Raw genomic sequence first — 14,639 nt, forward strand, 5'->3', positions numbered from 1 at the left:
TGCAATGAAAATGCGGGCGCTAGATGAACAACACAATGGTGCACTAGACTCCATTGCACCACTGCATTTTTCATCTGGTTCTGTTTCTTGCAAATCATCCCCGTGGTTCCATCGATTATGTAGAAAACAGGTTAGGAAAGCTGAATGTCATTGGAGGAAATCGAAATCCCCTGTTGTTTTCAAATTATATAAATCTCTTGGAATTACAATTTTTATATGAGGAAGGCTAAGGGATTATATTTTGCTGATCACATTAAAAAAGCCCCTAACCCCTCTAAAGAATTATAATCTATCTATCATACACTGACAGTGAAAAGTTAAGTTTCTTCCAAAACAAGGAGGAGGTTACAAACTACAGACTGGTGATTCTGACCTCAATGGTGAGTAAACTAATAGAAACGCTTCTAAAGCGGAGGATTGTGAGGTTTCTTGAATCGAATGGACTGCAGGACCCGAGGCAGCATGGTTTCACTAGAAGCAAATCTTATCAGACAAATCTGATTGACTTATTTGACTGGGTGACCAAACAGTTGGATGTGGGAGGGGCGCTAGATGTGGTGTACTTTGACTTTATCAAAGCCTTTGAGACGGTTCCGCACAGTAACATAGTAACATAGTAGATGACGGCAGAAAAAGACCTGCACGGTCCATCCAGTCTGCCCAACAAGATAACTCATATGTGCTACTTTTTGTGTATACCCTACTTTGATTTGTACCTGTGCTCTTCAGGGCACAGACCGTATAAGTCTGCCCAGCACTATCCCCGCCTCCCAACCACCAGCCCCGCCTCCCATCCACTGGCTCTGGCACAGACCGTATAAGTCTGCCCAGCTCTATCCCCGCCTCCCAACCACCGGCTCTGGCACAGACCGTACAAGTCTGACTGATAAGTACAGGCGACTGATAAGTAAACTGAATCCCCTCGTATGAGACCTAGAGTGACTGACTGGGTTAAAAACTTTTAAATGGGGGGGGGGAGGTGTCACGTGATACGAAGAAGGAACAAGAGACCTCTAAATTTCAGTGTGCGCTGCTGCTTATATATGGACAAGTATCTTACCCGAGCGGTGATGGCACAAACGCCCAAGGGTACAAAGAAAAAAGAGAAACAGCGGATCGGCGAATCCAAGATGGTGGCCGTATCTCCGGCGGCCTCGCCACCCCGCTTGAACGCAGACCTCACCATCCCAGATCTTACAGATGCAGTGGTACGTGCACTCGACCCCAAATTAGCACAACTATCAGAGCAGATTGTGGGTATAACGGCACTGACCTCGGAGCTGACACGCCACACTGGGGAATTAGAGGTGAGGGTTGCGGAGGTGGAGGACGGCCAGCAAGAACACATGGGAGAACTAGAACGGCTCTCACGGCTGGTGCAGGATTGCGAAGGTGGAAGACCTTGAAAATCGCTCACGCCGGGACAACCTACGGTTCATAGGCTTCTCAGAAGCTTTACTGGACGTGCAACTGAAAAAGACATTGGAAACATGGCTGCTTGCCACCTTTCCTGAAGCGAGGGAAGGCCGCGCAATTCGATTAGAGTGGGCGCATCGTGTGGGCCCAAAGTCGGCGAGGGACACAAGACCAAGAGTGGTGATAGCTAAATTTCATTGCTACTCACAGAAAGCCGCCATCCTGAGGTCCTATAAAAACAACAGAGAGACCACAAAATATGATGGCTCCCTAGTGCGAATCTTTCAGGATTACTCGGCAGCGCTAGCGGCACAACGCCGGGCCTTCTCCATGGTCTGTTCCCAGCTGGTGGATAAGCAACACCGCTTCACCTTACAGTACCCGGCTACATTGAAGGTCCTTGTGAACGGCAAGTGGGAATCCTTCGTGCAACCGGAGTTGGCCCAAGACTGGTTGAACCAACAAGATACTTGAACAGTAGAGGCATAAGCAGGGGCCGGTTATTTTGTGCCAGGAAATGTTTTGCTGTTTGGCAGATGGTTACTAACTTTGTTTTCATAATTACTGGCGAGCACCTACAGTTGGAGGCTACAGTACAGCCAAGAGGATAATTATACAGCTTGGAGATGGTGTCCAGAGTTCCAGAAGGCAGCGGGCACACGGACTGGAGTGCCACAGCAGGGAAACTCATTGTCCAGAGGAGAACGGAGGGCCGGGCATTCACATTAACATCATTGCAGTTCCTGAACATTGGGGACTGAACATTTGAGACTTGGTGGAGCTACGGACGGGGCTCCTTAGCGTCTCAGACCCCTTCTGACCACCCCTGAATGTGCGAGCATGGCGTTGGCTTTGTAAATTTAGAGGCTTTGAGTGTCATTCGTCTCCACTCCTACCAATTGGAGGCAATGCAGATTTTATGGCTGGTACGGACTCAGAGGTATTCCGAGCATGGAGGGAGGGAGGGAGGTGTAATATTTCTCTTCCAAGTGCTGACTAAGGAGGGTACTTGTAAGCCATTCAGAGACTTGTGTGAGAACGCTGGGCTCCCCCCTCCCCTCCCCCCCGGGCCTTCTTGTCATATCTACAACTGAATCACTATGTTGCCTCCCGTGAACCTCGTTCGTTGAACTCGCGGAGACGGAAGCAACTCATGGATCTATTTGACCTGGAGGCGCGGCTTTTGGTCCCCCTGAAACATTTCCACACCCAGCTCAGAGACGCATGCCCTGGAACAAATTATGAGATACCAGGTCAAGCTTGGTCTGGAGAGCTGGGATGTCATATTACAGACAAGATGGTACAATCTAGTCTAATTACTGGTTATAGAACCTCCAGAGATGTGACCTTGCACGAATTACATTACAAATTTGCCATGAGATTGTATATCTTGCCACACAGAGCATTCAGGGCTACCTAAGACCCCAAGATGACTGCCCGAAGTGCTCAAGGCTGGGGGCACATTTGGGCCATATGTTTTGGCTATGTCCTCCAGTCCGAGCCTTTTGGAACAGGCTCTGTGCATTTGTGTCAGCAATTTGGGGGTCAGATTGGCGCCCGGTTCCTGCTCTTTTGTTTGATAAGTACCAAGTGGGGGGGAAGAAAAGTATGTTGGCATTCGCCTGCAGAGCCACTGTCATGGGAAAGAAGACAATCTTGTTGGGATGGATGTCTTCAGACCCACCCAATCTGCAGCGGTGGAGGTCCTTAATGATCTCCCTGAGCGCAAGGACGTGGAATATCTGGCCTGCCGGAAGGGGGACTGTCTATTTCAATATTGGTCTCCATTCTGGGACACACTGACTCCAACAGCCTGCAGTAGGATTTTGAATGGTTAAGCCCGCAGGGAGGGGAGGGAATTGAGGAGTAGAGGGGGGAGAATCGGTTGGGATGACATATAGATGGAATGGTGAATGTAAATAGGAAAGGTTGTAGCACTTTACATGTATGTTGTTACTGTTCTATCATGGTCATACCACTAGGCTTTATCGGAATTAAGGGCGTTTGTAAGAGGGAGGGTGGGGGAGAAAATGTAAAAACTCAGATGACAGACTACAACCTGGTTTTTGACATGTTGGTGTATCTTTTGTTGGATAACATTCATAGGCGCCCCGTATAAGAGGCTTGGGGAGGCTAAGCCTCCCCAGCCCAACCGTGACCTTACCCTACTTCCCTCCTGACTCAGCTCCCCGACTGGCAGCGCCCTCCCAGCACAGCTCCCTGACCAGCAGCTCAGCTCCCCGACAGACCGACCCTGGGGCGGGGGGGTGCTCCGCCGCTCCCGCTACTCGCTCCTCTTCTTAATGAAACACCACGCACCAGCCCTTTAAAAAGAAATGTCCGACACGGTGGCGAGGCACAGCACCTCGTGTCTGCAAGTAAAAGAAGCGGATCATCTCATTGGGCCTTCCCTCACTCTGTCCCGCCCTCCTCTGACGCAACTTTCTATTTCCGCAAGGGCGGGACAGTGAGGGAAGGCCCGATGAGAAGATCCGCTTCTTTTACTTGCAAATGCGAGGCGCTGCACCTCGCCACCGCGTCGGACATTTCTTTTTAAAGACTGGGTGGCAGAGAGAAGACGAGACACTAAGGTTCTGGCTCGGGGCGAAGGGAGGGAGCGAGGGACAGATTTGCTGCATCAAGAGGCAGGGAGGGGAAGTGGTATTGCACAGGGAGGGGGCAAGGAGGGAGAGAGGTGCTGCATGGGGTGGCAAGGCAGGATATTTGTGCTACATGATGGGGGTCAAGGAAGAAGAGAAGTGATGCATTGGGGCAGTGGGCAACAACACAGGGGAGACAGATTTTGCATGGGAGGGCAAGGAGGGAGAGAGGTGCTGTATCAGGAGGGGTAGGGAGGGACAGAGGTGCTGTGGGTGGGGGCAAGGAGGGACAGAGGTGCTGCATCAGGAAGGGCAGGGAGGGACAGTGGTACTGCATTTGGGGGGGGGGATGAGGAAGAGAGGTGCTGGATAGGAAGAAAGATTCATTGGGGGAAATATGGAAGGGAGAGGGCACGGAGAGAGAAAGAGATGCTGGACTTGGGAGTGAAGATGGATGGCGGACTTGAAGAGAAAAGAAGTGCCAAATGTACAAGGAGACTTTGTCAAAACAGTTAAGAGAAGAAAGAGGAAATCAGACACCAGAGACTGGGACCAACACAATAAGAAAAATAAAATGACCAGACAAAGGTAGAAAAAAATAATTTTATTTTTTATTTATTGATTAGAATATGTCAGTTTTTTTAATGTGCGTCTGCCAGATCTGGTTTTAGGCATGGCTGTGGCTCATAAGAAAAACCTCACTCATTGACCTTCAATCTCCAGCATAGTGGAGGTAAATCTCCAGCTTTGAGATGGGCCACCCTTGGCATCTCTGAACTCCTTCACCTTTGCTGGCAGGGATATCGAGCCCTGCCAGCCAATAAATGAACTGCCACTGCTCTCTGCTGCTTGTTTCTGGCTCCGAGCAGAATGCCAGGACTTCTAAGTGCGTGAATTCCTGGCATGCTGCTCAGAGCCAGAAACAAGCAGCGGAGAGTGGCAGTAATCCATTTATTTGGCTGATGGGGCTCGGCATCCCTACAGCAAAGGTATACCTTGCGTGTCTGAATGGTGGGAGGGGAGAGGTAGGAATGCATTGCCCCCCTACCCCCTAGTCCCCATGCCCTCCCCCCCCCCCCAAATTGCAAGGCTTGCTATACCCAGAAAGAGAGCCTGTTGTTAAAAATTTCCCAGCACACCACTGGGTGTAGCGCCTAAATCATGACACACTACCTCTTGATGGATCTACATATGGTCTATCAGACAACTATGGATGTAAGCTCCACCCCTGGCCCCACCCACAACCCCGCCCCCTTTAGCCTCCCCAAACAGTTGGGCCACCGACCGCCTATGATAACATTGTTCTATTGCTTGTAACCATGTTCACATGGCCATCAATAAAAATGATTAAAGACAAAAAAACAACAACTTTTAAACGGAAGGAGACAGAGAGTAGTGATAAATTGAGTTTGTTCTGAGGAAAAAGATGTTACAAGTGGTGTACTGCAAGGGTCGGTCCTTGGGCCAGTTCTTTTTAATATCTTTGTGAGTGATATTATGGAAGGTTTGTCTGGTAAGGTTTGTCTCTTTGTGGATGATACCAAACTCTGTAATAGGGAGGACACCCTGGAGGGAGTAGATAGCATGAGGAAGGATCTGGCAAAGCTTGAAGAATGGTCCAAAAATTGGCAACTAAGATTTAATGCTAAGAAGTGCAGGGTCATGCATTTGGGTCACAAAATCCAGAGGGAATGGTGCAGTATAGGGGGGTGAAGAGCTGCTTCTGTGTATGAAAGAAGAGCAGGAAATGGGGGTGATTGTGTCTGATGAACTTAAGGTGTCCAAACAGGTAGAATTTAGGCGATGCTCAAAGCCAGAAGGATGCCCAGGTGCATAAGGAGAGGGATGACCAGCAGGAAAAAAAAGAGGTGATAGCGCCCTTGTACAAGTCTCTGGTGGGGTCCAATTTAGAATACTGTGGGCACTTCTGGAGACTGCACTTACGGAAAGATGATGGAGTCGTTCCAGAGGGTCAGTGGTCTCGGTCATAAAACATATAAGGATAGGCTCATGAACCTCAACATGTATATGCTGGAACAGAGGCGGAAGAGAGGGAATACGATAGAGACATTTAAATACCTCAGTGGCTTTAATGAACAGGAAGTGAGCCTTTTTCAAATGAAGGAAACCTCTGGAATGAGAGGGCATAAGATGAAGTTAAGAGGAAAAAGGCTTAGAACAAATCTGAGGAAATACTTTCACGAAAAAGGTGGTGGATGCGTGGAATGGCCTCCCCGTGGAGGTTGTGGAGACGAAGACTGTGTCGGAGTTTAAGAAGGCATGGGACAGACACGTGGGATCTCTTAGGAAAAAGAGGAGTTGGTGGTTAAAGAGGATGGGCAGACTGGATGGGCCATACAGCCCTTATCTGCTGTCATGTTTTTATGTTTCTAGGTGTTCTGCTGGTGTTTAGTTTGTGTGTAGGAATGTATAGCAGTCTGACTTGTTCTGTTTTCCCAGCAGGAAGTATATTAGTATTACAGGGAGTTAACATTTTTTAGATAGGGTTGTTGCTATTTGAGTCCTGAATATTAGTGCTGCTTTACTATGACAGGTTTTCAATATGTTTGTTTTTGCACAGTTTGATTACTGGAGCTCTGAAGGGGTTTCTCCTGCACACCCACCCACCTCCTAGTCCCCACTACCTTGGGAGAGATGGTGTTATAGGTGCCCATCTTAATTTTTGCACCTGGGGCCCATTCAGTCCTAGCTACACTGCAGAAAGTTGTGGTGAGGCAGAAAGTTTTGTCTGTCAGGAGTAGGGGTGAGGGGGCAGGTGGCATCTCTTGCTCCAGTGCCTGAGCCCCACTGCAGAAGGAGGAATGGTGCGGGGCATGGACGAGTGCTAGCACTAACACAGCAACAAAAGTGGAACCAGGACTGGGACCAGCAGCATAGTTCTCTTCAAGATGCACAGTTGCAAAATGGCATGCATGCATGTGTGTGCATGTGCACAGCTTAGAGGGAACTATGGCACCAGTCCTTGAACTCCAGTATGTATGCTGGTACTGGCTCTCCCACAAACGTTTACTAGGCATTTTGTTGTTTTTTTTTTTGGGGGGGGGGGCTTCATTTTTCTTTCATGCCCCATCACATGCAGAATCTTTTATTTATACAATACTAGTAAAAAAGGCCCGTTTTGGTATGAAATGAAATGGGCGCTAGCAAAGTTATCCCTCTCTCCCTCCCTCGCTCTCTCCCTCTGTCCCCTCCAAGTCCCACGGACCCCTTTCTTCCCTTCCGATTTCCAGGCCCTCCCTCCCTCCCCCGAGTTCCAGTCCCCCCTCCTCTCTGTCTCACAGACACGTCCTTGCGATGCCTCCACCCGCGGCCCTCCCCTCCCCGACACTGGCCCCGCCCATCCCCCTACGTGCACGTCGCCCCCTCCTCCAAAATCGCCAATCCCCCTCTGCTACCCTCCCCTCCCCCCCTCTTACCGGGGTCCCGGCGGCAGCAGTGAAGAGCCTAGCGATTCTGCTGCCTTCTCTTCGCTCTCAGCTCTGACTCTGGTCCCGCCCTTGCGGAAACAGGAAATGAGGGCAGGACCAGAGTCAGAGCTGAGAGCGAAGAGAAGGGGAGGCAGAAGACTCGCGAGGCTCTTCACTGCTGCTGCCGGGATCCCGGTAAGAGGGGGGGAGGGGAGGGTAGCAGAGGGGGGTTGGCGATTTTGGAGGGGGGGGGCGACGTGCATGTAGGGACATCTCTGCCCGCTCCCGATGTTCTTCAACGCGCTTCTCTCACTGGGATCGTAACCCCCTGCTGATGTCAGGCAAGCAGGGTTCTACTGCTGGCCAGTGACGTCAGCAGGTGGTTACAATCCCAGTGAGACACTTTAGAACGTTCACATAGCAAATTATTATATTAGACAAGAAGTTTCCCCAATTCCGGTCCTCTCTTCCTGTAACTAGAGTTGCCTTCCAGTGCTTCGCCCCCACTACCGTGCCATTGGTTGGATCCTACCCACAGTCTCTGCTTCTAGTTACATCGGAAACAGGCAGAGCAGACTCACTCTCGCAGTGGGGAGCATTTGAGGATTACAGATAGATGTTTTTAAATTCAGGAAAAATATACAGATACATTAGCCATCCTGTTGAATCCTGGAAAAAGGCAGACAGTTGGCATTTATAACCCCATCCATCCTGAGCACATCTCACAGGGACCCCCTAAACATTTAGACTGAAAGTATGTGTGTTGTTTGCCCAGTGTGTTTTCTCTAGCAAAAAAGGTGCCGGTACTCAAATGCTAGGCCACCCTTCAGGAGTGGGGTGATCACTGAGGGACCCACCCCACAATAGCCAGGCCCCCTGCAACCAGTCACAGAATCTATGACAAGGCAGAATTGGTGTGTAGAGCCTGAGCTCTATCATTAAAACTTGGGTTCCATGGGCCAATTTTAACAGACAGTGGTAAAGGTGCCGGTACTCAGTACCTCCAAGTACCCCCTCAAAAAAAGCCCTGTGTTTGCCAATGCCTTAAATCTGACCCTGCCCAAGGCAACAGATATAGATAGGTAATACACATAGCAACCAATAAGAAAACTGTACGATTCTGTCATTATTTATTGGGATTTATTATTTTTTTAACAGTACAATTAACACTAACAAAGAAAATGTAAATATGGATCATAATAAATAAAATTACATCCTATAAGGCAGGTACTCTAAACCCAGTCCTTGGGATGCACCTAGCTAGTCAGGTTTTCAGGATATCCACAATGAATATGCATAAGAAATATTTGCATACAACCCCACTGGCCAGGTGTATCCCAAGAACTGGGTTCAGAAACCCGCTATAAGGATAGATAATTATTTACAATTCCTGTGTGTGTGTCCTTTCTGTACTGTGCTGGTGTGGTGTGCATATGTTTATATGTACATATGGTGTGTTGCGTGTGTGCTGTGCACGAGCTGTGTCCGTGGGGGATAGCTGTGGGGAGCCAGGGGGTAGTTGCAGGGGTAGTTTTAGAGATACGTTAGTTGGGGGTGGGGGGCTTGAGGTACTTACAGGAAGTAGTTTGAGGGGGTCAGGGTAGTATGGAGATTTTTGGGTACTGGCAGAAGGTGCTTTGGAGGTGGTGGAGGAGTTACAGGGATAGTTTTGGGGGTAGGGGTGGTGGAGTTGCGGGGCTAGCTTTGGATGATGGGGCAGTTTGGAGGTGGTGCTTCAGTTGTGGTGGTAGCTTTTGGGGGTGGAGTACTTTAAGGATGAAGGAAGTTGTGAGGTGCAGCTGCAGGAGGAGTAGGTTTAGGGGTTGAGGCAGTTTCAGGATGGTTAGGCAGTTGCAGGGGTAGTTTGGGGGGTATGGGCTATTTGGTGGTGGTGGGGCAGTTGTAGAGGGTAGTTTTAAAAATAGAGCTAAGTTGCTGGGGAGGGGGATAGTTTTGAACTGTGGGGACAGTAGCGAAAGGGTGGAGGAGTGGCCTAGTGGTTAGGGTGGTGGACTTTGGTCCTGGGGAACTGAGTTCAATTCCCGGCACAGGCAGCTCCTTGTGACTCTGGGCAAGTCACCTAACCCTCCATTGCCTGTTGCATTGAGCCTGCCATGAGTGGGAAAGTGCAGGGTACAAATGTAACAAAAAAAAAAGGGGGAGAGGTAGTTTGGGGAATGTTTCCCTGAATGTTGTGTTTCCTTTAACTTACTTCCTGTGCTGCAGAAACTGTAACTGCTTCTCCCATAAAAATACATTGGGCCATTTTTTTTTTGTGAGGATGGGGGCTTATTTCTCTGGAAATCTGGCCCAATCTAGCCCATTTTAAAACTTGATGTCATCTTTTCATCAGTTTTCCGCTCATGCTGAGATTTATCCTACTTCATTAAATCTTTGGGGAGTTATTTTGCCCACAGACAGAAGTGGACAAGACAGACATCTTGAGCTGTTTTGTATAATTCTCTCTAACTTCTGTTAAATCAGAAAGAATAAACATAAGAAATATGACAGTGTGCAACCCCCTCCCCCCACCACTACCACACACACAAAGAAAACTATTAATAAACTCAACAGGGATGAGAAGCAGGCAGGTATGACAGCTTTAAATATTTTGCCTCTGGCTTTTCAAGTTTGTAAAAGCATCTTTATACAAGAAAATATATAGTTAATTGCAAACACATATACTTTTCAATTAGTATCCCCTACAAATGCCTTTATTCCTTAGGATCCTGTGTTTGCTGGGACAAAAGGATGCACTTTTCCTGACCTCGGGGGAGCCTGTGACCATAGGGATCTCAATGAGGCAGTGACACGAAGGAGAAACCTTTGTCCACAAAAAAATTGGCCTCTGCGAGGGGCATCATGATTCCACAATAAAATCCCAGCTTCCAGGAAAATTCTTTCACTTCCATCAAAAAGGCTGGCAAGATAAATGGAAGGTCCTCTCTCAAGCCATGGATTCTAAGCAATAAAGAAAAAAGTGCTAAGTTGAGATAAACAAGGACCTCACAAAAAAGGACACCTACTAACTCACGTTTCTGGAGAAACAGGTCATGACCTGGTGCTTGGGTCAGAGAGTAGCTCAAAAGCAGGGCATTTACTGAACCTGCATGGAATGCTTTCTTTGTCTAACATACAGAGTTTCCAGTCCCCCCTTTTTGGAAAGAAGATTCCTTCTCTTTAGAACAACAACAACAAAAAAAGATACCATTTTCTGTACTGTCTCTCCCTCCCCTAACCCAGCCCCATGAAAATTCCTCAACTGTGATACATATGAAAGACATTTCCTCGCATCTCTGCTCTCCAAAAACCCTCTAACACTAACATCTCATCTCACTCTATACTCCATGTGTGTTTGCCTCAACAGCCACTATGTACATGCCCTTGAGTTAAACAGCACATGCTTAGATGGAATATGCTAACTGTAAGAGTCCTTGCAGTTCAGCCAGTGCCATTAGAAATTTCATAACAGCTGGGCAGAAGCAATCAGGCAGCATGCCTACATACAGACCTCCTCTTGGAGGAAAGGGAGGAGCTAGGGGGACACAAAGAGCCTAATTTATTCAAAGTTGGATAGGGGTTGAGTTTTACATTGGGGAGCTCAAGCCAGAGGGGAGAAAAGTTACAGTTACAGAGCTTATAGTCCACTATTACCAAATATAGTTCAAAGCGGATAACAGAGGAACTAGACTAAACATCTAGGAACGTACATTGAATTATCAACCAAATTATAATTTGGTTGATAATTCAATGTACTAATTCACTGTATTTAATAAACTAATTCACCAAATTCAAAACACGTTTCCTAAAAAGATAAGTTTTAAGCATTTTCTTAAAGCTAACAAAACTGGACAAACCTTTAAGAGAAATATGTATTTCTAAAACCTTGTATTTTTAATCTCTATGTTTTAACCTCTATGTTTTATTCATTCATTAATGTTTTTATTCACTTACCCATAAGGGATTGCACACATATCTAATGTAATATTACTATTCACTGCCAATGTACCATTCTATGGTTGACATAAGAGTATTTTACGTGAAAATACACATATAAATGTTGTACGGTTATGTATAGAATTACATATACACAAAATTATATATATATATTTTTTATTTGTTCTTTCATTGATATATATATTTCTTTTGATTATCGTTTCAATTTCTTTCCTAGTCTGTATTATTATTATCTATCATAAACATTTTTTTAGTTGTTTAATATTTGAGTCTTTTAATATTTTAATATTTTAGATTCCTTTTTTGTGTTTTAGATTTATTATCTGTATAGTCAACATTTTTTACTAATGTATACGTGTATATATGTGTTTTGTAGACTCCTGATGCAGGCCTAACGGCCGAAACACAACGTTTGTGTTGAGTCTTTTTTCATCAATAAACAAGTGTTTTTAAGATCAATCTATCCAGTGTTTGGTGTTCTGTGGTCAAACATCCCACTTTCTCCAAACCTTTAATCCCATTTGGAAGGTGTGACCAAAAGGTTGCTGTTTGATATATAAAAATTGTCTGAAACAATTTCCAGTAGCGGACACCTTTAGAACTAGGAAATGTTAACAAAATTAGAATGTCATTTAGGATGCAATCTCCCATATACTGGTCTGCATATTAATGTCATCATATAATCCAGTATAGCTCCGTACAATATTTTGAAAACTAGACTGCCACCTAATTTAAACATAATTTGACCCTCGACTGGGAGCCAATGGGCCATTACATAAAAAGGGTTATGTGAGGGCTAGCAAAAGCACTTTACCAGGACACTAATTCCACAAGTGTATGTATGTGGGTCCAGACAAGATTTTAAAAAGTGCATCATAATTTTTCCCTCTAATTAATCCTGCAATGCATTTCAATTCTTTTTGCAGCTATTAACCTTTTTAATTATCAACTGATGTAGTGCTGCAAGCTTCTGAAAAGCCAGATTTTTCATTAACTGTTCTCAGTCTGGCCACTTATATACCACTCATGTCCTTCCATTTACTTTGCATTCTTCAGGGACAGTATATTGCAGAATTAATATAGTGGTTGATGGCAGATAAAAGACCAAAATGGGCCATCTAGTTTAAAGTTTATTAAAATTTGATATACCACCCTAGAGCAAAGCCCTTCAGTGCAGTTTACATGCTAAAAATATACAAGAAGGTAATAAAAGTTTTAAAATATATAAAATAAAGATAAGGAAAGACAGAAGAATGAATGTAAGGGAAAAATAACTCAATTTGGTATAGGACAGGAAGGCTGAGCAGATAGAAACATCAGAGTGCTGGTATACGTGGAGGGGCATTTTTGATATGATGTCTAAGTCTGATTTTGGACGTTTTGTGAAAAATGTCCAAAAATCCAGTAGCGAATATGGCCATTTTCAAACCAGAAAAACATTTAACATTTTGTTTTGAAAATGGCCATTTTTGTGCTCAGTGCATCTATTTTTTTTGGACCATTTAAAAAAAATGTCCAAGGGAAAAATGCACAAAAACAAGCCATTGGGACGTATGGGGCGCCAGCATTCTTAGTAGACTGGTCACACAGACATCCCAGCAGAGCAGTGGGGCACCCTAGGGGGCACTGAAGTGGACTTCACATAAAAGGTCCCAGGTACACATTTCACCATTACCCCCTTATAGTGTATGGTGAGCCTGCCAAATCTCATCAAAAACCTAGTGTACCCAACTGTACACCACTACGTTAGCTCTTAAGTCTGCAGGTGTCACCTATATGTGGGTACAATAGATTTTTGGTGGGTGTTGGAGGGCTCACATTTTCCACCACAAGTGTAACAGAGTGGCTTATGGGCCTGGCTCCCCTTCTCTACAGTGCACTGCACTAACCACTAGGCTACTCCAGAGGCCTGCTTGTTGCTCTAATAGGACTGGCCACAACATCTGAAGCTGTCAGAGGCTGGTATGTGCTGTTTCTTTCACATCTATGAAGGGGTGGGAGGAGGTCAGTGAGTGACCACTGGGGGAGTAAGGGGGTCATTTAAGGCACCTTTTTGTGACTTAGTTGTGATTGAAACAGGTCTAGACCAAAATGTCTAACTTTGTTTTTGCTTTCTTCCATTATGGCAGAAAAACGTCCACGTTTTAGGAATGCCCAAATCCCACCCCAACACACCCCCTTGTGATTTGGATGCACTGCATACAAACTGCATAGAAAACTGTCTTAAAAATTAGTTTAAAAAATAGCAATTTGGACATTTTGGCAAAAAAAAAAATCCATCTGTCGCTTTTTGAACGTTTTTCTGTTTTGAAAATGAGCCCCTTAGTTATGCAGTGAACTGCAGCCAATACCTAATGTGCCTTAGTGCTTATATTATGAACTGAGTAATAAATTAAGAATTATGAATTATAGGCATCTCTGAAAAGGAATGTTTTAAGAGAGGAGTGGAAGTCAGTACGGGAAATCAACAGCTGTAGCTGAAGAGGTAAAGCATTCCAGAGAATGGGGCCAATGACACTAAAAGCCCTAGTATGAATAGAATCATAACATATTTGCCGAAAGGAAGGGATATGTAAAAAAATAGACTGAGATGATCCTAGGGTCCTTGAGGGATTATATGGAATTAAATATTGAGAAAGATAAAGTGATACACCTGAGCAACGGATTTTATGAATGGCAGTAAGGATTTTAAAAGTGATTTTAATATGAAACAGGAAGTCAATGTCCCTGTCTGAGGAGGGGTGTGACATGGTCCTATTTTCTTGCACCTGTCAACAATTTTATAGCTGTATTCTGGACTAATTGGAGACAGCATTGTTCTGAGAGATTTACAAGCTGTTGGACCTGTGGAGAGGGAGGGGGCACTGGAAATGAGGGAGGGGGCCTGCTGGACCCAAAGGGAGGAGCTGGAGAGAAAAGGAGGAAGATGCTGGACTATTAGGGAGAGGGAGCGCTGGCTGGGGGGGAAGGGAGAGAGGTGCTGGACCTGCAAAAGTGGGGGTTGGAAGGGAGAGAAGGGAGGGGAAGGGGCACAGAGGGGCAGTGTCAGACATGGGAGGGGATATATGTACTGTGAAGAAACAGTGAGGGTCTTTTACTAAGGCACGTGCTAAAATTGTGGGCATGCTAAATATTAGAGACGCCAATGCATTCCTATGGGCGTCTCTAACGTTTAGCGCGCCCACAATTTTAGCGCGCGTTAAAAACGTGAGCGCACCTTAGTAAAAGACGCCCTGTG

This window comes from Microcaecilia unicolor, chromosome 7, assembly GCF_901765095.1.
Source record: "Microcaecilia unicolor chromosome 7, aMicUni1.1, whole genome shotgun sequence".
In the NCBI taxonomy this organism is placed as follows: Eukaryota; Metazoa; Chordata; class Amphibia; order Gymnophiona; family Siphonopidae; genus Microcaecilia; species Microcaecilia unicolor.